Below are 27,631 nucleotides of genomic sequence, written 5' to 3' on the forward strand. Positions count from 1 at the left end.
CGGGTCCTACCTGAAACAACTATTCTTCAAAGGACTCAGTCACAGAACCCTCTATCTTGGAGGTGTCTAGCCCCTTTAAAATCCTAAAGTGGGTACTGCATATGTTCTGATTCAGTTAGAGGCACAGCCCTGCCCAATTCTTACATCTGCTTTGGAGATTTGCCCAAAAGAAATAATAGAGAGAGGAAGCTACCAGCTTGATGGGAATTCTCTCCCCCACCAAGCCCTACAGAGCCTATGCTCCTGTTATATAGATAAGTCTAAAATACTATAATCAGTACTTTGTTTTCTCCATAAAGATTAAACAATTGTCACAGTGAGATATGGAAGAGTAAGATAAGAAGTCACAGAGCCCTATAAAGAGAGTCCATGCACTTTAAAAATGTAAAAATAGTGCCTATCAAAGTAAACATTACTGCATGATGTCATAGATTCATAGATGTTAAGGTCCGAAGGGACCATTATGATCATCTAGTCTGACCTCCTGCACAATGCAGGCCACAGAATCTCACCCACCCACTCCTGCAATAAACCTCTCACCTATGTCTGAGTTATTGAAATCCTTAAATCATGGTTTAAAGACTTCAAGGTGCAGAGAATCTTCCATTAAGTGACCCATGCCCCATGTTACAGAGGAAGGCAAAAAACCCTCAGGGCCTCTTCCAATCTTCCCTGGAGGAAAATTCCTTCCGGACCCCAAATATGGTGATCAGCTAAATCCTGAGCATGTGGGCAAGATTTACGAGCCAGATACCCAGGAAAGAATTCTCTGTAGTAACTCAGATCCCACCCCATCAAACATCCCATCACAGGCCATTGGGCCTATTTACCATGGATAGTTAAAGATCAATTAATTGCTAAAATCATGTTATCCCATCATATAGATTTATACAGCTTTGTTTTTTCCATGAATGAGCATTTACAAAAGGTTTTGAGAACACTGCATCCCTCAAAACGAATTGTGTAGTCAAACATTTTATGGCATTTCTTAAGCAGAATTTCATCAGCCTACTCTCAGGGTACTTTGACATTCTTACATTCAGTATTCTGAACATGACTTTATAGAACAGCTCATGCTGCTGGCTCTCTTATACTCAAAGTCAAAAAAATGCCTTTGCAGTTGTTGGCTCATGGATGCCCTGTACACCACTTCTAAAGCATGATTCTTCTGTGGGAATCTTTAAGCACTTCATGAGGCCTTCTAAACAACTATCTTCTGAACAGCAACGTTTCTGATGCTATTATGTGGCATACATTGCTAAGTATTAAAAACACTACACAAAATCCAAACAATTTTTTCCTGTTACTGACACTTTAAAGGCTGTTTGAAATGCCATCTATGACAGATCTGATGCATTAAAGAGTGTCTATGAAATAAATATATACTAAAAATGTTCACATTCTTGTTAACGTGACATGACATAAGGCCTTAAGGGACAATGAACCATACATCATCATGAAGTTTGTTTTCATTTTGGTTGAAAGAATAACTGTGGTAGTTTTCACAAAGCTCTCAATATAATACTATGGTCAAGGAACTGGTTTAAAAGTGTAAAATCCAGGTTCACCTTTTATCCAAGAGCTGATGCCATTGTCCCTTGGTTTGGTTTTTAATTTTTAGTGAATGGTTTATTTGTTGTCTCTTCTAGAATGTCATAAGTTAATTCCAAGTGTCACACTTCAGCTGAGCTCTGTACTGTGAGTGTCTTTACTTTTATCAGCCCCTTAATATTATTTGAATGTAGATTTGTGGTTTAATATACAGCAAGCTAACCTCAAGTTACTTACATTTTTGGACAGAGATTTAGATTCAAATATAATCTTTAGACTCTATCAATGGATTTGTCCTTAATACTGAATAGTAGGTAGCATCAGACAAAATCTCTGCATTTTACTCAAGAATGAGAAAGCAAACTTTCTAACTGATTGAATATGCTGAAATACAACTTTATTTGATAGAGTGGAGAAATGTTAAAGTTTAATAAATCACAACCTTGCCTTCTGAATCAGTACTTCAATTTCATCCCCAATACCAATCCCATCATGAAAGCAGAATCCTATTCCTAAAAAAGTTTGGCTGAACAAAAAGTGAAAACAAAATACAAATGAATGTCTTTGGTGTTTCCTTCTCCCGCCCCCCAAAGGGCAAAACAAAAACTAGTCAAATAAAGCTAATTAATTCTCATTTCCTACCCTCTTCAATAGAAACTCATCCTATTTTATGCATCGTATAACCGTACTCATGACACCATAGACATATCACTATGAAGTAGTTGGTCGGACTAATCAAATGAACTTTAAAACAACTCAGAAGATTTTGTATGTTTCCATTCCAACTGGCTTTGTCAATTTACATTTCCATTCTCCTCTGTCATTTTTCCTACATTTGGTTTCCTTCTGTCTGGAACTTGCTCCTGATTAAATAAAGAACTGCAGAGATTAGTCACATAATATACAGGGTTCATCAACATTTCATGAGGATTCTTTGCAAGTTGCAGGCAGGCAAAGAGAACTCTTCAAATGTCTCTACTTTGACACTGCTTCCATTCCCCAGTGACAGCTTGCAGCCTGGTACTTTCAGTCCCTGTGATTTCCCAATTGTAGCAAAATAATGCAAAGTAAAGGGGGAAAATATGTACATGCAAAAGTCAAAAATAAACAGAGGAAAGCTGATAAATGGTCTGGAGAATGGAACTGGGAAAACTTGAGCATCCTTGAGTGCAGCACCACTCTGTCAAAATTGTGCTGCTCTTGTTTAAAGCCATTGAGAACAAATATTGTAGGCTCAATAAAAGTAATGTACAAACTTGAGAAGGTACTGTGCAGTCACAAGCCAGTCAGAACACTGGCAAAGACACAACAACAATCAGCAGTGGCAAGATGCTGATGAGGAGTAGCATTGTAATTAGCAGCACTGCAGATTCCCCCTCCTGCTGTCTTCATTTTACTTTGTGTGTGTGTGTGTGCGCGCACGTGTTTCTGCATAGACTTGGTGCATATTTTCTGCAGACAAACAAACAACATTATGAAGTGAGGACACAGGTCCCCTGGGCTACTCTAAATTGTTAGTGGTGATGAAAATCAAAGTAGAGTTAATTGTCAAACAGAATTACAATGCAGGGTTCTCATTACAGCCTGCTGTTGAATAGTAATCATTTAGGGCCAGATTCTGACACCCTCACTCATGCTGAATAGCAGCTCACTCTGCAATCATTCCCACTAATATCCTTCAGTTAATTCCAAGGTTAAGGGACTCCTTCAAGTGACATCTCCGACACAAAGGCTGTCAACCACCACCTTCTATCTTTCACAGTTGCAAGTGGGTTGTACAGTTTCCACTCTCCAGTCAACCTGGCAATGTTTCTGATGTAGCTGGCTTTCCTTAAGTAAAGGCAGCAGAACCAGGTCCAGAGATATCACCCATTAAGAAGATGGGTTTTCTTTGTATGCTCATTAGAAATGCACCTACCAAGGTGCAGTGAACAACCAGTCTACCGGTCTTGTAGAGAGAAGGAAATGTCACAGTATTTTCTTCAATGTTCTCTCTTTTGACAAGTTGAGCAACTGTTCCCCTTCTCATCCTGTTAGTAAATTACATATTGTGCTGTTATCTTCATGTATAAATTTGATTGGCAAACTCGAGTAATACTAAGATGTAATGGACAGCAACTCCAAATAACAATGGAAAAATGTATTAGACGTTGTGTGGATGCCTCTGATTAAATTTAGTATGCACTTACAATAGCACATATATATTGTATAGACACTATCCAAAAGCTATTTAAAACTGCTTCTCAATCATTCTAGTTCCCACCAAAAAACCACAACTGAATTGTGTAAGAGTTATGATAGAGACTTGTACTGATGTACAACACTGAGAAATTGGTCAGTAGCTCTAGAACCTGAACATGATAATTCTCATCAGAGTCAGTGTGTTGGTAAAGGGATGCTGAATGAAGGTAGGTTCCTGTGCACAGCACAGAGTTGGTATTTATAAAAAGTAGGGTCATTAGCCATGAATGCATTATTCATTGCAAAAGTGTGGAAACATTTCTTTCTCATCAGCAGGTTCAAATGGCGACAAAAGAGTTATTTACTGAGGTGCAACTAATTTGTTACATAGTACAGTTAAAAGGCATAGTACTTCTATGACGGGTGAGCCCTCAACTCATTAACCACCCCCTCATAGAATCATAGAATATCAGGGTTGGAAGGGACCTCAGGAGGTCATCTAGTCCAACCCCCTGCTCAAAGCAGGACCAATCCCCAACTAAATCATACCAGCCAGGGCTTTGTCAAGCCTGACCTTAAAAACATCTAAGGAAGGAGATTCCACCACCTCCCTAGGTAACCCATTCCAGTGTTTCACCACCCTTCTAGTGAAAATGTTTTCCTAATATCCAACCTAAACCTCCCGCACTGCAACTTGAGACCATTACTCCTTGTTCTGTCATCTGCTGCCACTGGGAACAGCCTAGATCCATCCTCTTTGGAACCCCCTTTCAGGTAGTTGAAAGCAGCTATCAAATCCCCCCTCATTCTTCTCTTTTGAGGAATGATCACATCCCTCAATTTACTGGCAATGCTCCTACTTTTACAGCCCAAAATGCTGTTAGCCTTCTTGGCAACAAGGGCACATGGTTGACTCATATCCAGCTTCTTGTTCACTGTAACTCCTAGATCCTTTTCTGCAGAACTGCTGCCTAGTCGTTCAGTCCCTAGTTTGTAGCAGTGCATGGGATTCTTCTGTCCTCTGTGCAGGACTGTGCACTTGTCGTTGTTGAACATCATCAGATTTCTTTTGGCCCAATCCTCTAATTTGTCTAGGTCCCTCTGTATCCTATCCCTACCCTCCAGTGTATCTACCACTCCTCCCAGTTTAGTGTCACCTGAAAACTTGCTGAGGGTGCAATCCACACCATCCTCCAGATCATTAATGAAGATATTGAACAAAACCGGTCCCAGGACTGACCTCGGGGCACTCTGGCTTGATACCGGCTGCCAACTAGACATGGAGCCATTGATCACTACACGTTGAGCCCAACAATCTAGCCAGCTTTCTATCCACCTTATAGTCCATTCATCCAGCCCATACTTCTTTAATTTGCTGGCAAGAATACTGTGGGAGACTGGATCAAAAGCTTTGCTAAAGTCAAGGAATAACACATCCACTGCTTTCCCCTCATTCACAGAGCCAGTTATTTCATCATAGAAGACAATTAGATTAGTCAGGCATGACTTGGCCTTGGTGAATCCACGCTGACCATTCCTGATCACTTTCCTGTCCTCTAAGTGCTTCAGAATTGATTCCTTGAGGATCTGCTCCATGATTTTTCCAGGGACTGAGGTGAGGCTGACTGGCCTGTAGTTCCCCAGATCCTCCTTCTTCCCTTTTTTAAAGATGGGCAACTTTAAACTCAACTGCCATCTGTCCCTTTCCTTGTCATTTCCCTTCTAAAACAACCAAGTAACAAAATAATTTAGGAATAGCTCTTGCAAGTTAAGCACAGCCTAGAGTAAGTGCCAGAACAGAAGCATGTCAGCTCAGAGGATCATTGGAGACCATTATCCTTGGGAAACCAAGATGGCAGAACTAGAATGTTCTACTCATAATTTCTTGTTAGTTCTGTCACTTGCCTGCCTTCCTGTTATTTGTTCTTTTCTTCAGAGGGATCCAGAGGAGCCAGGAAGACTCAAGAGGTATGAGAGAGAGGGTTTTGGGGAGCATGGGAAGTTGAGTGGGACCATTTGCCATCATGCCACTACCCCTGAGCTCTTCATTAGCCTCATTAAAAACTGAGGCAAAGTATTTGTTTAGGTGTTAGGCCATGCCTAGAGTATCTTTAATCTCCACCCCATCCTCAGTGCTTAGCGGTGCCACTTCTTTCTTTGTTTTCTTTTTATTTATATGGCTATAGAACCTTTTACTATTTGTTATAATTTCCTTTGCACAATCCACCTCTGTTTGGCTTTTGGCAATTTTCACTTTATCCCTACACTTTCTGACTGCCAAGAGATAGCTTTCCTTGCTGATCCATCCCATCTTCCATTCCTTGTAGGCTTTTTGCTTTCTCTTAATCACCTGTTTGAGATGCTTGGTCTGCAACCTTTCCCTATGATGTTTTCCCCTTGCTTGGGATGCAGGCTTCAGATACTGTAAGTCAAAGTTGCAGAAACTAATTCCAAAGCCCCTTCACATTCAGATCCTTGGTATGTATCCACACAATAGAGATTGTGTTGATGGAGTTTGCATTTAAAGTTAAAGTTAACAAAAAATGTTTTTTGCTTGGGATAAAGGGAGATTCAAATATCAGGCTTTAGGCATATTGCTAGCCCTAAAGTGGATTGATATTAAAATCTATTTTATTAAACACATACAAAACACTTTTTACACTCAAAATGCCAGGTATTAATGTGCATGTACACAGACTGGCAGACACTGTCTTTGGAGAACTTTTTTTTTTTAAATTTGGAGTAAAGATAAAAGACAACTTGGAGTTTTCTCCCCAGTAAAGAGCAGGCAAGACAGAAAATGAAACTATGAAGATTGAGTCTCGTGTAGTTAAAGTGGAACATTCCTACTAAATCTATATATGTCCTAAAAGAAAAATTGTGTAATTAGGTTTCCAGCAGCTACACAGTATGTCCTCTATCAGTGGGTAGTAGGTAGACCACTGAGTGAAGAATTTGATAAAAATAACTCAGGGATGAAAACTGGTAAATATATATTTTTAAATGTTACATTTTATAACAAGAATACAGATAAATAATTATTCAATCTCAAATCATAGGGCAGTAGGAGCTTTGTATCTGTAAACAATTCATAAAGTCTTTGATTAGATGGGATAATGATTTCACTATTTTGGTCAACACAAAGTAAGGCAGATGATAAAAGAATGGAGAATTTTTAGATAGAGGCCGTGTCCTGAGGAGGGACAGAAAAGAAAGTGTGACAAAATTCCTCCTCTACCTTAGTGGGTCTTGTGCTTATTGGCAGATTTGCTCGCCTCAGAGATTCACGGCAGCCCTCAGTTTCACCGTTTTTGTGAACTCACAGTCCAGGTCAACTCCTCTTGTGTCTGATCAGCAGTTGGGGGGTTTTGGGGGGAATCCGGGACCGCCCTCTACTCTGGGTTCCAGCCCAGGGCCCTGTGGAATGCAGCTGTCTAGAGCGCCTCCTGGAACAGCTGTGCTACAGCTACAACTCCCTGGGCTACTTCCCCATGGACTCCTCCCAACACTTTCTTTATCTTCACCATAGGACCTTCCTTCTGGTGTCTGATAATGCTTGTATTCCTCAGTCCTCCAGCAGTACGCCTTCTCACTCTCAGCTTCTAGTGCCTCTTGCTCCCAGCTCCTCACACGTGCACCAAACTGAAGTGAGCTCCTTTTTAAACCCAGGTGACTTGATTAGCCTGCCTTAATTTATTCTAGCAGTTTCTTGATTGGCTGCAGGTGTTCTAATCTGCCTTAATTGATTCTAGAAAGTTCCTAATTGTTCTGGAACCTTCCCTGTTAGGAGACGGAATCGTTTCTTCGTTCGCTCCTGAGCTATCTGCTTTCCTTTCTTTCCTGCAGCCCCCTGGCCCAGATTTTTCACACTTTTCCTTTTGCTTAGTTTCCCCCCCCGCGTTTGGGCCGGACGCTTTGTTTTTTTGGTTTCGTTTTCTCCCGCTTTTCTGAGCTGCGTCAGTGTGCTGGCCGGTTGCCAGCACCCCCCCCCAGACGCCTGCTTTTGGACTTTGCTTTTTGCTTAATTGAAACCCCCAGAAGAGGGGGGGAGGACTGCCGACCCGCTGTCCAGAGAGGGGAGTGGACGCCCCCAGACCCAGCCGTTTTGTTTTTTGCCTGGACTTTTTTCTTATCACTACAACATTCCTAGCTGCCGAGAGCCTTGGGACAGAGCCAACAGCTGCAACAGATGCCAGAGGCCGGAGAACTCGCCCGAGCAGCCGTGAATCATCGTGGAGAGAAGCCGTAAGACTGAGGGATTTCCTTTGAATTATACCCTCGGGGGGGGGGAGTTGACTGCGTTCCAGCTGCGTCTGTGGCGGCACAGGGGTGTAGCAGGGAGCTACCCCCAGATCCACCGGTGCCCCCAACCCCCCCACCACTACTACGACTATCACGGCCCCCGCTGCCTCGTCCCTGCTGGCGATCTGCCATCTGCCTTCGGATCCAGCTGTTTGCTTTGGACTTTGCCTTTCGGACCGGACATAACAACCAACCAAACGAGACTCTTTGGACAATTGTGGTGGGTCGTCCTCCCTCCAACCCCCACCCCCCGGATTGTTTATCCCATAGTTTACCCCTACTACCGGACCCCGATTTTTGCCCCCCCCCCTTCTTCCGGTGTCTCCCTGTCTCTCCCTGCTTACAATGGCAGAGATGGAGAGACGCAAGGCCCCTCCAACGAAATTGGTTGTCCCTTCCCCATCTACCCCCCTGCCCACCCCTCAAGATTTTCCCACCGCCTCCATTGTTAGAACCCCTGCCCCCGCCCCCGCTGGGGCCTCGGCAGTGGGAGGCACCGGGGCAATTACTACTGCTGCTTTGGTTTTTGCCCCATTAGATTCTAGGAACCCCCCCCCAGTTCGACGGAAGGGTCGGGGCGGGCCGAAAGGAAAGGGCCCCGCTAAAGCCGCTGGGCCCTCCATGGCAGAGGCCGCCCCCACCACTGTGGCCTCATCATCGATCGTGGCACCCCTCCCAGCTGTTCCCTCCACCAGCTCTGCGACCGTCCCTCCCCCGGCCCCCAGGACGTATGCCCGGGCGGCGGCAGGCTCCCCCTCGCCTGCCGCCTCCTCATCTCGCCCACCCACTACCTCCGCTACCATCACTAGCGCCCGGGGCCCTCTTCCCGCCCTGACCAGGAAGCACGGTGTCCGTTGCCTCCTGGTGCCCGCCTCGCCCCACGTGGAAGCATACGTGCAGGCGTTGGCGAAGGTGGTAGGACCCATGGCCATTGTGGCGGCCTCCAAGATGTATGGGAAGGTCGTTTTCTTTCTGGCTTCGGAGACTGCCGCCCAGGAGGCGGTGGAGAAGGGCCTAGTGGTAGGAGGGGTGTTTATCCCCCTAGAACCGCTAGAAGATCTGGGCGTTCGCCTCGTCCTCACCTCCGTTCCTCCCTTTTTACCTAATGTTGCCCTGTTACCCGCTCTTTCTGCCCTGGGAAAACTTGTTTCTGCTATTAGCCCTCTCCCGTTAGGCTGCAAGGACCCCGCCCTCCGTCACGTCCTCTCGTTCCGCCGGCAAGTGCAGATTTCACTGCCGGCGGGGGTGCGTGACGGAGAGGCGCTTGAGGGGTCCTTCCTAGTTCCCTACCAGGGAGCCCGCTATAGGGTCTTTTATTCCACCGGAGAGGCCCGGTGCTACCTCTGCCGCTCGGCGGGGCATGTCCGTAGGGACTGCCCTTTGGCCCGGGGGAGAGGGGCACCTGAGACCCCCGAGACCCGGCAGGATATCGGCCCTGTCGTTGCCGACACCCCTGGCCACCCGGCACCTGAAACCACCCCTCCTCCCACCCGATCCAACGCTGCCCCCGTCCGGGCCCAAGAGGTATCTTTCCAACAACGCCCGGGCGACCACGGGAGTCCCGCTCTTGCTGTAACCACCTCGGCAGAGCCTCTGGAGGAGAGTGTGGCACAGCTATTACCAGGTGCAGGAGAGGGCTCGCCCCAGGGAGAACCCCCCGCCCCTCCTGCTGCCTCACCGCTATCCTCCCGAACCCCTGAACCTTTGCCTCCGCGCCCCGCTCCGCCCCCTGCTACTCAACCCCCAGATGATGCTATGGAGGGCTGGACTGTAGTCCAGGGGAAGCGAGGCAAGCGGAGGGCTCGAGCCCCGCTGCATCCATCTGACGCGGAAGCCCCCCGGAAGACCAGGAAGGGAGGTACTGACCTTGAGCCTCCCGCCTCGGCCACGAGTGAGATCCATTCGCTGGTGTTGGGAGGTGAAGATAGATTGGCATTGGAGGGAGGAATCCCCCCTCCGCGAGGGACCCTCCCCTCCGAAGCCCCGGAGGAAGCCCCTTCTAACCGGACACCACCTGAACTCCCTACGAACCCCGACGTGACCGTTGAGGCGGGCCCTAGCGGAGAGGCCCCCAGGGTAGTAGGAGTCGGCCTCTCCTCTGTGTATGCAGAGATTGAGGCCCTAGATTTGACCCCGGTCACCCAGGGAGGGGATGATTTACTGCCGGCCAGCCTCGTTTTAGGCAATCTCACCCCAGGCCCCCTTTCCCCATGTTCTCTCCCCCTGACTGCCTTTCCGGGTGAGCACCCCACGGAAAGTGGTTTATCACCTGATGCCATGGCTGCCACGACCACCCCGAAGCCAGCATCTAGCATTGCTCGGAGCCCCCTCCCTTGCCCCTTAACCCCCGACCCTGCTCAGGAGGCATCTTCTTTTTGCTGCTCGCCTCCTGAAGCCCAGGGCCTTACCTCTGCCCCTGTCCCCACCCCTGTCCCGGTTCAATTTCCCTCCTCCTGCAAGGCTACTGCCGCCCCTGGGGTTATTTCTTTTCCGCCTTTTGCAGACCCCCCCCAGGGAGCAGTCTTTACGTTTTCTAGTTGCGACTCATTAGGAGTTGCGCTTTTCCCCCTGCCATCCCCTTCCACTCCAAGGCACGAGATGGACTTAATAACCCCAGCCTGTCAGACGCCCCGTCGGCGGTCCGCACCCTGCCTACCCGCCTTAGCGGACCTCGAGGCTGTATTAAGAACCCCATCGGGGAGTACCCCGGAAACCGTAACCCCATCCCCCCATGAGCTGCGGCATGCACTACGGCAGTTCTTAGAGCACACCCGTGGTGCCCGCAATAGGGCACAGCTGGCTCTCCAGCGATGGGGGGACTTCGATCGACTTGTTCAGGCCGCAAGGGCCCTTATGAAGGAGGGCAGAGGGCAAGGGAGGCGCGGTGCTGCGGCCTACGAGCGGGCCCGCGGCTTCCGGAAGGAGCTACTTACTTATGGGATGGGACACGGGTTGCTACGCGACCCGCCGGGGGCCATGAGCACCCCCACCAATGAGAACTCCCCACCCCCCCGGCCCTCCGCATGACACCTCTCATTATTGTAACCCTGAATACCAGGGGCTGTAGGATGGCTCTCCGCAGGTCCCAGGTGCTCTCCTACCTTCGGGAGGGGGGGTACTCTGTGGTTTTCCTGCAGGAGACCCACACGGACCCAACCGCCGAGGATAGGTGGCGGCTGGAGTGGGGGGACGGGGTATACTTCAGCCATTGCACGACCTGGCAAGCTGGAGTGGCGACCCTGTTCTCCCCCGCCCTGCGGCCCGAGGTGCTAGGGGTCACTGAGGTCGTACCGGGCCACTTGTTGCACCTCCGAGTTCGTCTGGAGGGGCTCGTGGTCATTCTTGTTAATATCTATGCCCCGCAAGTGAGTTCACAGCGGCCACAATTCTACCAGCAGGTGTCCGATTTTCTCGGCACCCTAGACTCGCACGAGTGCCTGATCCTGGGAGGGGACTTTAACACTACCCTCGAGGAGCGGGACCGCTCGGGGGCCGAGCCGAGCCCGGCCGCCGCGACCATTCTCCGAGACATAGTCGATTATCACTCCCTAGTGGACGTCTGGCGTGACCATCACCCAGATGACATTTCCACGTTTACCTTTGTCCGGGTGGAGGCCCATCGGTCACACCGCTCTCGGTTAGACCGTATTTACCTATCCCGTTTCCATCTTTCACAGGCCCACTCCTCCACCGTGCGGCCGGCCCCTTTTTCCGACCATCATTTAGTTACCGTCACGGTCTCCCTCCGTGCGGAGGGACCGGGGCCAGCCTACTGGCACTTTAATAACAGCCTGCTGGAGGACGAGAGCTTTGTGATGTCCTTCCGGGAGTTTTGGCTGGCCTGGCGGGAGCAGTGGCGTGCCTTTCCCTCGGTGCGGCGCTGGTGGGATCTAGGGAAGGTGCGCGCCAAGCTCTTCTGCCGCAACTACACTCGGGGCGCCAGCCGACGGAGAAATGCAACGATAGAGCAGTTGGAACGGGAGGTCTTAGAGCTGGAGAGGCGCCTGGCCGCCAGCCCCGGGGACCCGTCCCTCTGCGGAGCGTGCCGGGAGAAGCGGGAGGAACTTCGAGCCCTCGAGGACCACCGGGCCCGAGGTGCCTTTGTCCGGTCCCGCATCCGCCTCCTTCGGGAGATGGATCGCGGCTCCCGCTTCTTCTATGCCTTGGAGAAAACGAGGGGGGCCAAAAAACATGTCACCTGCCTTCTAGCGGAAGACGGCACCCCCCTCACGGATCCGGAGGAGATGTGTGGGAGGGCCCGTGACTTCTACGCAAGCCTTTTCTCCCCGGATCCGACCGATCCTGGCGCTCGCGGGGTGCTCTGGGAGGAACTCCCCACGGTCAGCGTGGGCGACCGAGACCGGCTAGAGCTGCCTCTTACCCTGGCCGAGTTCTCGGAAGCCCTCCGCCGCATGCCCACCAATAAATCTCCGGGCATGGACGGGCTGACCGTGGAGTTTTACCGCGCGTTCTGGGACATCCTCGGCCCAGACCTAGTCACTGTCTGGGCTGAGTCTTTGCAGGGCGGGGTCCTCCCTCTGTCGTGCAGGCGAGCGGTGCTTGCCTTGCTGCCGAAGAAGGGGGACCTCCGCGACTTACGAAACTGGCGTCCCCTCTCACTCCTTAGCACGGATTACAAAATCGTAGCGAAAGCAATTTCGCTGCGGCTAGGGTCCGTGATGGCGGACGTGATCCACCCAGACCAGACCTATACTGTCCCGGGTCGCAGCATTTTTGACAACCTCTTTCTAGTCCGAGACCTTTTGGAACTCGGGCGGAGAGACGGTCTGTCGTTCGCCCTCCTGTCTCTCGATCAGGAGAAGGCGTTCGATAGAGTGGATCATGGGTACCTCCTGAGCACCCTGCGGGCGTTTGGATTCGGACCTCAGTTTGTGAGTTTTCTCCGGGTGCTGTACGCCTCCGCGGAGTGTTTGGTTAGGCTCAACTGGACCCTGACCGAACCGGTCAGCTTCGGGCGAGGGGTGCGGCAGGGGTGCCCCCTCTCAGGCCAGCTGTACGCTCTGGCGATCGAGCCTTTCCTCTGTCTCCTCCGCAGGAGGTTGACGGGGTTGGTGCTGCGGGAGCCGGAGCTGCGGCTGGTCCTGTCGGCGTACGCCGATGACGTCCTCCTCGTGGTCCAGGACCCGGGCGACTTGGCGCGAGTGGAGGCATGCCAAGCCATCTATTCAGCAGCCTCCTCCGCCCGAGTCAACTGGGTCAAGAGCTCTGGCTTGGCGGTGGGGGGCTGGCGGCAGGTAAGCTCCCTCCCACCCGCGCTTCAGACCATCCGGTGGAGTGCCGGCCCTCTGCTCTATCTCGGCGTTTACCTTTCTGCCACGCACCCTTCTCCGCCGGAGAACTGGCAAAATTTGGAAGGCGGCGTGATTGAGCGGATCAGGAAATGGACGAGGCTACTCCGCTGTCTCTCCCTTCGGGGGAGAGCACTGGTGCTTAACCAACTAGTCCTGTCCACGCTCTGGTACCGGCTCAACACCCTAGCCCCGGCCCCGGGTTTCCTGTCCCACCTCCGGAGATTGATTCTGGAGTTCTTTTGGTCAGGATTGCACTGGGCCCCTGTTGGAGTTCTTCATTTGCCCCTGAAGGAAGGAGGGCAGGGCCTGAAGTGTCTGTACACTCAGGTCCGCGTTTTCCGCCTCCAGGCCCTGCAGCGGCTCCTTTATAGTGCAGGTAGTTCGACGTGGAGCATATTGGCGCACGCCTTCCTACGCCGCTTCCATGGGCTCCGATATGACCGGCAGCTCTTTTATCTTTGTCCGAGAGGTTTTCCGCGAGACCTCTCCGGGCTGCCGGATTTCTACCAGGACCTCCTCCGGACCTGGAAACTGTTTTCAACCACCAGGTCTGTGGCGGCCATCGTGGGGGCAGATCTCCTCACGGAGCCCCTGCTACACAACCCCCAACTTCGTGTGCAGGCGGCGGAGTCCCGCACGGTGCGCCAGAGGTTGGTCCTGGCGGGAGTTACGAGGGTCGGGGACCTCCTGGACTACGACCGGGGGGACTGGCTGGATCCCCTGACGCTCGCTCGACGCATGGGGCTCTCCAGCCTTCGCACCCCCCGGCGCGTGCTTCAGGAGGTGGAGGCCGCTTTGACCCCCGCTGCTCGGGCTTATGTCAGCCGAGCCTTGCGCGAGGGCGCACCCCGCCCATCCTATACCCCAGGCCCGCCGGACCTTTCCATCGGGCCCCTGCCCTGCCGATCCCAACACACCCCTCATTCTTTCACTGCAAGCCGGCTGCATGAATTGCAACCGGTCGGTTTTCAAGTTGCATCGCGGCAATATCTATATACACTCACGCTCCATACCCTTCACGCCCGCACCCTGGTGTCCCGCCCCGACACAAAGTGGCGAGATCTCCTGCCACCCTTGGAGGGGGAGCAACCTCGGTGGGCCAGCCTGTACTCCACCTTGGTCCCGAGGCCCGTCGGGGACATTAGTTGGCGGCTCCTTCACGGGGCCGTGAGCACGGGCGTGTTTTTGACACGTTTCACCTCCGTTCCGGAGACTTGCCCCTTTTGTAATGTGAGGGAAACCCTGGCGCACGTCTATTTAGAGTGTGCCAGATTGCAGCCTCTTTTTCGGCTCCTCACAAATATTCTCTTGCGCTTTTGGCTTCATTTCTCCCCTCACCTCTTTATCTATACACTCCCCATCCGTGGCCCCACCAAGTCGCGGGATCTCCTGGTTAGCCTCCTCCTAGCCTTGGCTAAGACAGCCATTTATAAGACCAGAGAGCGGAGGTTGGCTCATGAGGCGTCCTGCGATTGTAGGGCCGTTTTCCGATCTTCAGTACATTCGCGCATTCGGGCGGAGTTCCTCTGGGCGGCGTCCACCGATTCCCTTGACACCTTCGAAGAACGGTGGGCGCTGTCCGGGGTTCTCTGCTCGGTGACCCCGTCCGGCTCCCTCCGTCTGACCCTCTGATTGAGGGACAGAGCGAGAGATGCCAGCCACAGCCGCTAGCTGCTGTGAATATCATCATTATTGTTATTTAGTAGGGGTTTATAATGCATGGGTGTGCCCCCCTCCCTCCCAACCACCCACCCCGCAGCCGTGCCCATCTTGTCGGGCACTCTCAGGAGAGGGAGGGTCGGTGACCCTGGGCGCGGCACTAGGTAACTCGAGGGGGTGGAAGACCACGAGTGTCGAGGAAGCCCCCCCGCTCTAGGCCACCAGGTAACTCAGGAGGGTGGAAGACCACGAGTGTCGAGGAAGCCCCCCCGCTCTGGGCCTGGGCTAGCCTGAACACCTCTCCCTCCTGAAAGCTGTTGTGTTATACCTTCTGATTGCGTTGTTTTGTTGCTAAGTTTTTCTTTATCTTTTTGTAATCTCTGTAACTGTTACAAATAAATTTCTTTTCTGTTTCAAAAAAAAAAAAAAAAAAAAACCTTCCCTGTTAGGAGACGGAATCGTTTTTTCGCTCGCTCCTGAGCTATCTGCTTTCCTTTCTTTCCTGAAGCCCCCTGGCCCAGATTTTTCACACTTTTCCTTTTGCTTAGTTTCCCCCCCCGCGTTTGGGCCGGACGCTTTGTTTTTTTGGTTTCGTTTTCTCCCGCTTTTCTGAGCTGCGTCAGTGTGCTGGCCGGTTGCCAGCACCCCCCCCCAGACGCCTGCTTTTGGACTTTGCTCTTTGCTTAATTGAAACCCCCAGAGGAGGGGGGGAGGACTGCCGACCCGCTGTCCAGAGAGGGGAGTGGACGCCCCCAGACCCAGCCGTTTTGTTTTTTGCCTGGACTTTTTTCTTATCATTACAACATTCCTAGCTGCCGAGAGCCTTGGGACAGAGCCAACAGCTGCAACAGATGCCAGAGGCCGGAGAACTCGCCCGAGCAGTTATGAATCATCGTGGAGAGAGGCCGTAAGACTGAGGGATTTCCTTTGAATTATACCCTCGGGGGGGGGAGTTGACTGCGTTCCAGCTGCGTCTGTGGCGGCACAGGGGTGTAGCAGGGAGCTACCCCCAGATCCACCGGTGCCCCCACCCCCCCACCACTACTACGACTATTACGGCCCCCGCTGCCTCGTCCCTGCTGGCAATCTGCCATCTGCCTTCGGATCCAGCTGTTTGCTTTGGACTTTGCCTTTCGGACCGGGCATAACAACCAACCAAACGAGACTCTTTGGACAATTGTGGTGGGTCGTCCTCCCTCCACCCCCACCCCCCAGATTGTTTATCCCATAGTTTACCCCTACTACCGGACCCCGATTTTTGCCCCCCCCTCCTTCCGGTGTCTCCCTGTCTCTCCCTGCTTACAATGGCAGAGATGGAGAGACGCAAGGCCCCTCCAACGAAATTGGTTGTCCCTTCCCCATCTACCCCCCTGCCCACCCCTCAAGATCTTCCCACCGCCTCCATTGTTAGAACCCCTGCCCCCGCCCCCGCTGGGGCCTCGGCAGTGGGAGGCACCGGGGCAATTACTACTGCTGCTTTGGTTTTTGCCCCATTAGATTCTAGGAACCCCCCCCCAGTTCGACGGAAAGGTCGGGGCGGGCCGAAAGGAAAGGGCCCCGCTAAAGCCGCTGGGCCCTCCATGGCAGAGGCCGCCCCCACCACTGTGGCCTCATCATCGATCGTGGCACCCCTCCCAGCTGTTCCCTCCACCAGCTCTGCGACCGTCCCTCCCCCGGCCCCCAGGACGTATGCCCGGGCGGCGGCAGGCTCCCCCTCGCCTGCCGCCTCCTCATCTCGCCCACCCACTACCTCCGCTACCATCACTAGCGCCCGGGGCCCTCTTCCCGCCCTGACCAGGAAGCACGGTGTCCGTTGCCTCCTGGTGCCCGCCTCGCCCCACGTGGAAGCATACGTGCAAGCGTTGGCGAAGGTGGTAGGACCCATGGCCATTGTGGCGGCCTCCAAGATGTATGGGAAGGTCGTTTTCTTTCTGGCTTCGGAGACTGCCGCCCAGGAGGCGGTGGAGAAGGGCCTAGTGGTAGGAGGGGTGTTTATCCCCCTAGAACCGCTAGAAGATCTGGGCGTTCGCCTCGTCCTCACCTCCGTTCCTCCCTTTTTACCTAATGTTGCCCTGTTACCCGCTCTTTCTGCCCTGGGAAAGCTCGTCTCTGCTATCAGCCCTCTCCCGTTAGGCTGCAAGGACCCCGCCCTCCGTCACGTCCTTTCGTTCCGCCGGCAAGTGCAGATTTCACTGCCGGCGGGGGTGCGTGACGGAGAGGCGCTTGAGGGGTCCTTCCTAGTTCCCTACCAGGGAGCCCGCTATAGGGTCTTTTATTCCACCGGAGAGGCCCGGTGCTACCTCTGCCGCTCGGCGGGGCATGTCCGCAGGGACTGCCCTTTGGCCCGGGGGAGAGGGGCACCTGAGACCCCCGAGACCCGGCAGGATATCGGCCCTGTCGTTGCCGACACCCCTGGCCACCCGGCACCTGAAACCACCCCTCCTCCCACCCGATCCAACGCTGCCCCCGTCCGGGCCCAAGAGGTACCTTTCCAACAACGCCCGGGCGACCACGGGAGTCCCGCTCTTGCTGTAACCACCTCGGCAGAGCCTCTGGAGGAGAGTGTGGCACAGTTATTACCAGGTGCAGGAGAGGGCTCGCCCCAGGGAGAACCCCCCGCCCCTCCTGCTCCCTCACCGCTATCCCCCCGAACCCCTGAACCTTTGCCTCCGCGCCCCGCTCTGCCCCCTGCTATCCAATCCCCAGATGACGCTATGGAGGGCTGGACTGTAGTCCGGGGGAAGCGAGGCAAGCGGAGGGCTCGAGCCCCGCTGCATCCATCTGACGCGGAAGCCCCCCGGAAGACCAGGAAGGGAGGTACTGACCTTGAGCCTCCCGCTTCGGCCACGAGTGAGATCCATTCGCTGGTGTCGGGAGGTGAAGATAGACTGGCATTGGAGGGAGGACTCCCCCCTCCGCGGGGGACCCTCCCCTCCGAAGCCCCGGAGGAAGCCCCTTCTAACCGGATACCACCTGAACTCCCTACGAACCCCGACGTGACCGTTGAGGCGGGCCCTAGCGGAGAGGCCCCCAGGGTAGTAGGAGTCGGCCTCTCCTCTGTGTATGCAGAGATTGAGGCCCTAGATTTGACCCCGGTCACCCAGGGAGGGGATGATTTACTGCCGGCCAGCCTCGTTTTAGGCAATCTCACCCCAGGCCCCCTTTCCCCATGTTCTCTCCCCCTGACTGCCTTTCCGGGTGAGCACCCCACGGAAAGTGGTTTATCACCTGATGCCATGGCTGCCACGACCACCCCGAAGCCAGCATCTAGCATTGCTCGGAGCCCCCTCCCTTGCCCCTTAACCCCCGACCCTGCTCAGGAGGCATCTTCTTTTTGCTGCTCGCCTCCTGAAGCCCAGGGCCTTACCTCTGCCCCTGTCCCCACCCCTGTCCCGGTTCAATTTCCCTCCTCCTGCAAGGCTACTGCCGCCCCTGGGGTTATTTCTTTTCCGCCTTTTGCAGACCCCCCCCAGGGAGCAGTCTTTACGTTTTCTAGTTGCGACTCATTAGGAGTTGCGCTTTTCCCCCTGCCATCCCCTTCCACTCCAAGGCACGAGATGGACTTAATAACCCCAGCCTGTCAGACGCCCCGTCGGCGGTCCGCACCCTGCCTACCCGCCTTAGCGGACCTCGAGGCTGTATTAAGAACCCCATCGGGGAGTACCCCGGAAACCGTAACCCCATCCCCCCATGAGCTGCGGCATGCACTACGGCAGTTCTTAGAGCACACCCGTGGTGCCCGCAATAGGGCACAGCTGGCTCTCCAGCGATGGGGGGACTTCGATCAACTTGTTCAGGCCGCAAGGGCCCTTATGAAGGAGGGCAGAGGGCAAGGGAGGCGCGGTGCTGCGGCCTACGAGCGGGCCCGCGGCTTCCGGAAGGAGCTACTTACTTATGGGATGGGACACGGGTTGCTACGCGACCCGCCGGGGGCCATGAGCACCCCCACCAATGAGAACTCCCCACCCCCCCGGCCCTCCGCATGACACCTCTCATTATTGTAACCCTGAATACCAGGGGCTGTAGGATGGCTCTCCGCAGGTCCCAGGTGCTCTCCTACCTTCGGGAGGGGGGGTACTCTGTGGTTTTCCTGCAGGAGACCCACACGGACCCAACCGCCGAGGATAGGTGGCGGCTGGAGTGGGGGGACGGGGTATACTTCAGCCATTGCACGACCTGGCAAGCTGGAGTGGCGACCCTGTTCTCCCCCGCCCTGCGGCCCGAGGTGCTAGGGGTCACTGAGGTCGTACCGGGCCACTTGTTGCACCTCCGAGTTCGTTTGGAGGGGCTCGTGGTCAATCTTGTTAATATCTATGCCCCGCAAGTGAGTTCACAGCGGCCACAATTCTACCAGCAGGTGTCCGATTTTCTCGGCACCCTAGACTCGCATGAGTGCCTGATCCTGGGAGGGGACTTTAACACTACCCTCGAGGAGCGGGACCGCTCGGGGGCCGAGCCGAGCCCGGCCGCCGCGACCATTCTCCGAGACATAGTCGATTATCACTCCCTAGTGGACGTCTGGCGTGACCATCACCCAGATGACACTTCCACGTTTACCTTTGTCCGGGTGGAGGCCCATCGGTCACACCGCTCTCGGTTAGACCGTATTTACCTATCCCGTTTCCATTTTTCACAGGCCCACTCCTCCACCGTGCGGCCGGCCCCTTTTTCCGACCATCATTTAGTTACCGTCACGGTCTCCCTCCGTGCGGAGGGACCGGGGCCGGCCTACTGGCACTTTAATAACAGCCTGCTGGAGGACGAGAGCTTTGTGATGTCCTTCCGGGAGTTTTGGCTGGCCTGGCGGGAGCAGTGGCGTGCCTTTCCCTCGGTGCGGCGCTGGTGGGATCTAGGGAAGGTGCGCGCCAAGCTCTTCTGCCGCAACTACACTCGGGGCGCCAGCCGACGGAGAAATGCAACGATAGAGCAGTTGGAACGGGAGGTCTTAGAGCTGGAGAGGCGCCTGGCCGCCAGCCCCGGGGACCCGTCCCTCTGCGGAGCGTGCCGGGAGAAGCGGGAGGAACTTCGAGCCCTCGAGGACCACCGGGCCCGAGGTGCCTTTGTCCGGTCCCGCATCCGCCTCCTTCGGGAGATGGATCGCGGCTCCCGCTTCTTCTATGCCTTGGAGAAAACGAGGGGGGCCAAAAAACATGTCACCTGCCTTCTAGCGGAAGACGGCACCCCCCTCACGGATCCGGAGGAGATGTGTGGGAGGGCCCGTGACTTCTACGCAAGCCTTTTCTCCCCGGATCCGACCGATCCTGGCGCTCGCGGGGTGCTCTGGGAGGAACTCCCCACGGTCAGCGTGGGCGACCGAGACCGGCTAGAGCTGCCTCTCACCCTGGCCGAGTTCTCGGAAGCCCTCCGCCGCATGCCCACCAATAAATCTCCGGGCATGGACGGGCTGACCGTGGAGTTTTACCGCGCGTTCTGGGACATCCTCGGCCCAGACCTAGTCACTGTCTGGGCTGAGTCTTTGCAGGGCGGGGTCCTCCCTCTGTCGTGCAGGCGAGCGGTGCTTGCCTTGCTGCCGAAGAAGGGGGACCTCCGCGACTTACGAAACTGGCGTCCCCTCTCACTCCTTAGCACGGATTACAAAATCGTAGCGAAAGCACTTTCGCTGCGGCTAGGGTCCGTGATGGCGGACGTGATCCACCCAGACCAGACCTATACTGTCCCGGGTCGCAGCATTTTTGACAACCTCTTTCTAGTCCGAGACCTTTTGGAACTCGGGCGGAGAGACGGTCTGTCGTTCGCCCTCCTGTCTCTCGATCAGGAGAAGGCGTTCGATAGAGTGGATCATGGGTACCTCCTGAGCACCCTGCGGGCGTTTGGATTCGGACCTCAGTTTGTGAGTTTTCTCCGGGTGCTGTACGCCTCCGCGGAGTGTTTGGTTAGGCTCAACTGGACCCTGACCGAACCGGTCAGCTTCGGGCGAGGGGTGCGGCAGGGGTGCCCCCTCTCAGGCCAGCTGTACGCTCTGGCGATCGAGCCTTTCCTCTGTCTCCTCCGCAGGAGGTTGACGGGGTTGGTGCTGCGGGAGCCGGAGCTGCGGCTGGTCCTGTCGGCGTACGCCGATGACGTCCTCCTCGTGGTCCAGGACCCGGGCGACTTGGCGCGAGTGGAGGCATGCCAAGCCATCTATTCAGCAGCCTCCTCCGCCCGAGTCAACTGGGTCAAGAGCTCTGGCTTGGCGGTGGGGGGCTGGCGGCAGGTAAGCTCCCTCCCACCCGCGCTTCAGACCATCCGGTGGAGTGCCGGCCCTCTGCTCTATCTCGGCGTTTACCTTTCTGCCACGCACCCTTCTCCGCCGGAGAACTGGCAAAATTTGGAAGGCGGCGTGATTGAGCGGATCAGGAAATGGACGAGGCTACTCCGATGTCTCTCCCTTCGGGGGAGAGCACTGGTGCTTAATCAACTAGTCCTGTCCACGCTCTGGTACCGGCTCAACACCCTAGCCCCGGCCCCGGGTTTCCTGTCCCACCTCCGGAGATTGATTCTGGAGTTCTTTTGGTCAGGATTGCACTGGGCCCCTGTTGGAGTTCTTCATTTGCCCCTGAAGGAAGGAGGGCAGGGCCTGAAGTGTCTGTACACTCAGGTCCGCGTTTTCCGCCTCCAGGCCCTGCAGAGGCTCCTTTATGGTGCAGGTAGTTCGACGTGGAGCATATTGGCGCACGCCTTCCTACGCCGCTTCCATGGGCTCCGATATGACCGGCAGCTCTTTTATCTTTGTCCGAGAGGTTTTCCGCGAGACCTCTCCGGGCTGCCGGATTTCTACCAGGACCTCCTCCGGACCTGGAAACTGTTTTCAACCACCAGGTCTGTGGCGGCCATCGTGGGGGCAGATCTCCTCACGGAGCCCCTGCTACACAACCCCCAACTTCGTGTGCAGGCGGCGGAGTCCTGCACGGTGCGCCAGAGGTTGGTCCTGGCGGGAGTTACGAGGGTCGGGGACCTCCTGGACTACGACCGGGGGGACTGGCTGGCTCCCCTGACGCTCGCTCGACGCATGGGGCTCTCCAGCCTTCGCACCCCCCGGCGCGTGCTTCAGGAGGTGGAGGCCGCTTTGACCCCCGCTGCTCGGGCTTATGTCAGCCGAGCCTTGCGCGAGGGCGCACCCCGCCCATCCTTTACCCCAGGCCCACCGGACCTTTCCATCGGGCCCCTACCCTGCCGATCCCAACACACCCCTCATCCTTTCACTGCAAGCCGGCTGCATGAATTGCAACCGGTCGGTTTTCAAGTTGCACCACGGCAATATTTATATACACTCACGCTCCATACCCTTCACGCCCGCACCCTGGTGTCCCGCCCCGACACAAAGTGGCGAGATCTCCTACCACCCTTGGAGGGGGAGCAACCTCGGTGGGCCAGCCTGTACTCCACCTTGGTCCCGAGGCCCGTCGGGGACATCAGTTGGCGGCTCCTTCACGGGGCCGTGAGCACGGGCGTGTTTTTGACACGTTTTACCTCCGTTCCGGAGACTTGCCCCTTCTGTAATGTGAGGGAAACTCTGGCGCACGTCTATTTAGAGTGTGCCAGATTGCAGCCTCTTTTTCGGCTCCTCACAAACATTCTTTTGCGCTTTTGGCTTCATTTTTCCCCTCACCTCTTTATCTATACACTCCCCATCCGTGGCCCCACCAAGTCGCGGGATCTCCTGGTTAGCCTCCTCCTAGCCTTGGCTAAGACAGCCATTTATAAGACCAGAGAGCGGAGGTTGGCTCATGAGGCGTCCTGCGATTGTAGGGCCGTTTTCCGATCCTCAGTACATTCACGCATCCGGGCGGAGTTCCTCTGGGCGGCGTCCACCGACTCCCTTGACACCTTCGAGGAGCGGTGGGCGCTGTCCGGGGTTCTCTGCTCGGTGACCCCGTCCGGTTCCCTCCGTCTGACCCTCTGATTGAGGGACAGAGCGAGAGACGCCAGCCACAGCCGTTAGCTGCTGTGAATACCATCATTATTGTTATTTAGGAGGGGTCTTATAATACATGGATGTGCCCCCCTCCCTCCCAGCCACCCACCCCGCAGCCGTGCCCATCTTGTCGGGCACTCTCAGGAGAGGGAGGGTCGGTGACCCTGGGCGCGGCACTAGGTAACTCGAGGGGGTGGAAGACCACGAGTGTCGAGGAAGCCCCCCCGCTCTAGGCCACCAGGTAACTCAGGAGGGTGGAAGACCACGAGTGTCGAGGAAGCCCCCCCGCTCTGGGCCTGGGCTAGCCTGAACACCTCTCCCTCCTGAAAGCTGTTGTGTTATACCTTCTGATTGCGTTGTTTTGTTGCTAAGTTTTTCTTTATCTTTTTGTAATCTCTGTAACTGTTACAAATAAATTTCTTTTCTGTTTCAAAAAAAAAAAAAAAAAAAAAAAAAAAAAACCTTCCCTGTTAGGAGACGGAATCGTTTCTTCGCTCGCTCCTGAGCTATCTGCTTTCCTTTCTTTCCTGAAGCCCCCTGGCCCGGATTTTTCACACTTTTCCTTTTGCTTAGTTTCCCCCCCCGCGTTTGGGCCGGACGCTTTGTTTTTTTGGTTTCGTTTTCTCCCGCTTTTCTGAGTTGCGTCAGTGTGCTGGCCGGTCGCCAGCACCCCCCCCCCCCAGACGCCTGCTTTTGGACTTTGCTCTTTGCTTAATTGAAACCCCCAGAGGAGGGGGGGAGGACTGCCGACCCGCTGTCCAGAGAGGGGAGTGGACGCCCCCAGACCCAGCCGTTTTGTTTTTTGCCTGGACTTTTTTCTTATCATTACAACATTCCTAGCTGCCGAGAGCCTTGGGACAGAGCCAACAGCTGCAACAGATGCCAGAGGCCGGAGAACTCGCCCGAGCAGTTATGAATCATCGTGGAGAGAGGCCGTAAGACTGAGGGATTTCCTTTGAATTATACCCTCGGGGGGGGGGGAGTTGACTGCGTTCCAGCTGCGTCTGTGGCGGCACAGGGGTGTAGCAGGGAGCTACCCCCAGATCCACCGGTGCCCCCACCCCCCCACCACTACTACGACTATTACGGCCCCCGCTGCCTCGTCCCTGCTGGCAATCTGCCATCTGCCTTCGGATCCAGCTGTTTGCTTTGGACTTTGCCTTTCGGACCGGGCATAACAACCAACCAAACGAGACTCTTTGGACAATTGTGGTGGGTCGTCCTCCCTCCACCCCCACCCCCCAGATTGTTTATCCCATAGTTTACCCCTACTACCGGACCCCGATTTTTGCCCCCCCCTCCTTCCGGTGTCTCCCTGTCTCTCCCTGCTTACAATGGCAGAGATGGAGAGACGCAAGGCCCCTCCAACGAAATTGGTTGTCCCTTCCCCATCTACCCCCCTGCCCACCCCTCAGGATTTCCCCACCGCCTCCATTGTTAGTACCCCTGCCCCCGCCCCCGCTGGGGCCTCGGCAGTGGGAGGCACCGGGGCAATTACTACTGCTGCTTTGGTTCTTGCCCCATTAGACTCTAGGAACCCCCCCCCCAGTTCGACGGAAAGGTCGGGGCGGGCCGAAAGGAAAGGGCCCCGCTAATGCCGCTGGGCCCCCCATGGCAGAGGCCGCCCCCACCACTGTGGCCTCATCATCGATCGTGGCACCCCTCCCAGCTGTTCCCTCCACCAGCTCTGCGACCGTCCCTCCCCCGGCCCCCAGGACGTATGCCCGGGCGGCGGCAGGCTCCCCCTTGCCTGCCGCCTCCTCATCTCGCCCACCCACTACCTCCGCTACCATCACTAGCGCCCGGGGCCCTCTTCCTGCCCTGACCAGGAAGCACGGTGTCCGTTGCCTCCTGGTGCCCGCCTCGCCCCACGTGGAAGCATACGTGCAAGCGTTGGCGAAGGTGGTAGGACCCATGGCCATTGTGGTGGCCTCCAAGATGTATGGGAAGGTCGTTTTCTTTCTGGCTTCGGAGACTGCCGCCCAGGAGGCGGTGGAGAAGGGCCTAGTGGTAGGAGGGGTGTTTATCCCCCTAGAACCGCTAGAAGATCTGGGCGTTCGCCTCGTCCTCACCTCCGTTCCTCCCTTTTTACCTAATGTTGCCCTGTTACCCGCTCTTTCTGCCCTGGGAAAGCTCGTCTCTGCTATCAGCCCTCTCCCGTTAGGCTGCAAGGACCCCGCCCTCCGTCACGTCCTTTCGTTCCGCCGGCAAGTGCAGATTTCACTGCCGGCGGGGGTGCGTGACGGAGAGGCGCTTGAGGGGTCCTTCCTAGTTCCCTACCAGGGAGCCCGCTATAGGGTCTTTTATTCCACCGGAGAGGCCCGGTGCTACCTCTGCCGCTCGGCGGGGCATGTCCGCAGGGACTGCCCTTTGGCCCGGGGGAGAGGGGCACCTGAGACCCCCGAGACCCGGCAGGATATCGGCCCTGTCGTTGCCAACACCCCTGGCCACCCGGCACCTGAAACCACCCCTCCTCCCACCCGATCCAACGCTGCCCCCGTCCGGGCCCAAGAGGTACCTTTCCAACAACACCCGGGCGACCACGGGAGTCCCGCTCTTGCTGTAACCACCTCGGCAGAGCCTCTGGAGGAGAGTGTGGCACAGTTATTACCAGGTGCAGGAGAGGGCTCGCCCCAAGGAGAACCCCCCGCCCCTCCTGCTGCCTCACCGCTATCCCCCCGAACCCCTGAACCTTTGCCTCCGCGCCCCGCTCCGCCCCCTGCTATTCAACCCCCAGATGATGCTATGGAGGGCTGGACTGTAGTCCAGAGGAAGCGAGGCAAGCGGAGGGCTCGAGCCCCGCTGCATCCATCTGACGCGGAAGCCCCCCGGAAGACCAGGAAGGGAGGTACTGACCTTGAGCCTCCCGCTTCGGCCACGAGTGAGATCCATTCGCTGGTGTCGGGAGGTGAAGATAGACTGGCATTGGAGGGAGGAATCCCCCCTCCGCGGGGGACCCTCCCCTCCGAAGCCCCGGAGGAAGCCCCTTCTAACCGGATACCACCTGAACTCCCTACGAACCCCGACGTGACCGTTGAGGCGGGCCCTAGCGGAGAGGCCCCCAGGGTAGTAGGAGTCGGCCTCTCCTCTGTGTATGCAGAGATTGAGGCCCTAGATTTGACCCCGGTCACCCAGGGAGGGGATGATTTACTGCCGGCCAGCCTCGTTTTAGGCAATCTCACCCCAGGCCCCCTTTCCCCATGTTCTCTCCCCCTGACTGCCTTTCCGGGTGAGCACCCCACGGAAAGTGGTTTATCACCTGATGCCATGGCTGCCACGACCACCCCGAAGCCAGCATCTAGCATTGCTCGGAGCCCCCTCCCTTGCCCCTTAACCCCCGACCCTGCTCAGGAGGCATCTTCTTTTTGCTGCTCGCCTCCTGAAGCCCAGGGCCTTACCTCTGCCCCTGTCCCCACCCCTGTCCCGGTTCAATTTCCCTCCTCCTGCAAGGCTACTGCCGCCCCTGGGGTTATTTCTTTTCCGCCTTTTGCAGACCCCCCCCAGGGAGCAGTCTTTACGTTTTCTAGTTGCGACTCATTAGGAGTTGCGCTTTTCCCCCTGCCATCCCCTTCCACTCCAAGGCACGAGATGGACTTAATAACCCCAGCCTGTCAGACGCCCCGTCGGCGGTCCGCACCCTGCCTACCCGCCTTAGCGGACCTCGAGGCTGTATTAAGAACCCCATCGGGGAGTACCCCGGAAACCGTAACCCCATCCCCCCATGAGCTGCGGCATGCACTACGGCAGTTCTTAGAGCACACCCGTGGTGCCCGCAATAGGGCACAGCTGGCTCTCCAGCGATGGGGGGACTTCGATCAACTTGTTCAGGCCGCAAGGGCCCTTATGAAGGAGGGCAGAGGGCAAGGGAGGCGCGGTGCTGCGGCCTACGAGCGGGCCCGCGGCTTCCGGAAGGAGCTACTTACTTATGGGATGGGACACGGGTTGCTACGCGACCCGCCGGGGGCCATGAGCACCCCCACCAATGAGAACTCCCCACCCCCCCGGCCCTCCGCATGACACCTCTCATTATTGTAACCCTGAATACCAGGGGCTGTAGGATGGCTCTCCGCAGGTCCCAGGTGCTCTCCTACCTTCGGGAGGGGGGGTACTCTGTGGTTTTCCTGCAGGAGACCCACACGGACCCAACCGCCGAGGATAGGTGGCGGCTGGAGTGGGGGGACGGGGTATACTTCAGCCATTGCACGACCTGGCAAGCTGGAGTGGCGACCCTGTTCTCCCCCGCCCTGCGGCCCGAGGTGCTAGGGGTCACTGAGGTCGTACCGGGCCACTTGTTGCACCTCCGAGTTCGTTTGGAGGGGCTCGTGGTCAATCTTGTTAATATCTATGCCCCGCAAGTGAGTTCACAGCGGCCACAATTCTACCAGCAGGTGTCCGATTTTCTCGGCACCCTAGACTCGCATGAGTGCCTGATCCTGGGAGGGGACTTTAACACTACCCTCGAGGAGCGGGACCGCTCGGGGGCCGAGCCGAGCCCGGCCGCCGCGACCATTCTCCGAGACATAGTCGATTATCACTCCCTAGTGGACGTCTGGCGTGACCATCACCCAGATGACACTTCCACGTTTACCTTTGTCCGGGTGGAGGCCCATCGGTCACACCGCTCTCGGTTAGACCGTATTTACCTATCCCGTTTCCATTTTTCACAGGCCCACTCCTCCACCGTGCGGCCGGCCCCTTTTTCCGACCATCA

The sequence above is a fragment of the Natator depressus genome, chromosome 1 (assembly GCF_965152275.1).
Source record: "Natator depressus isolate rNatDep1 chromosome 1, rNatDep2.hap1, whole genome shotgun sequence".
NCBI classification, from domain to species: Eukaryota; Metazoa; Chordata; order Testudines; family Cheloniidae; genus Natator; species Natator depressus.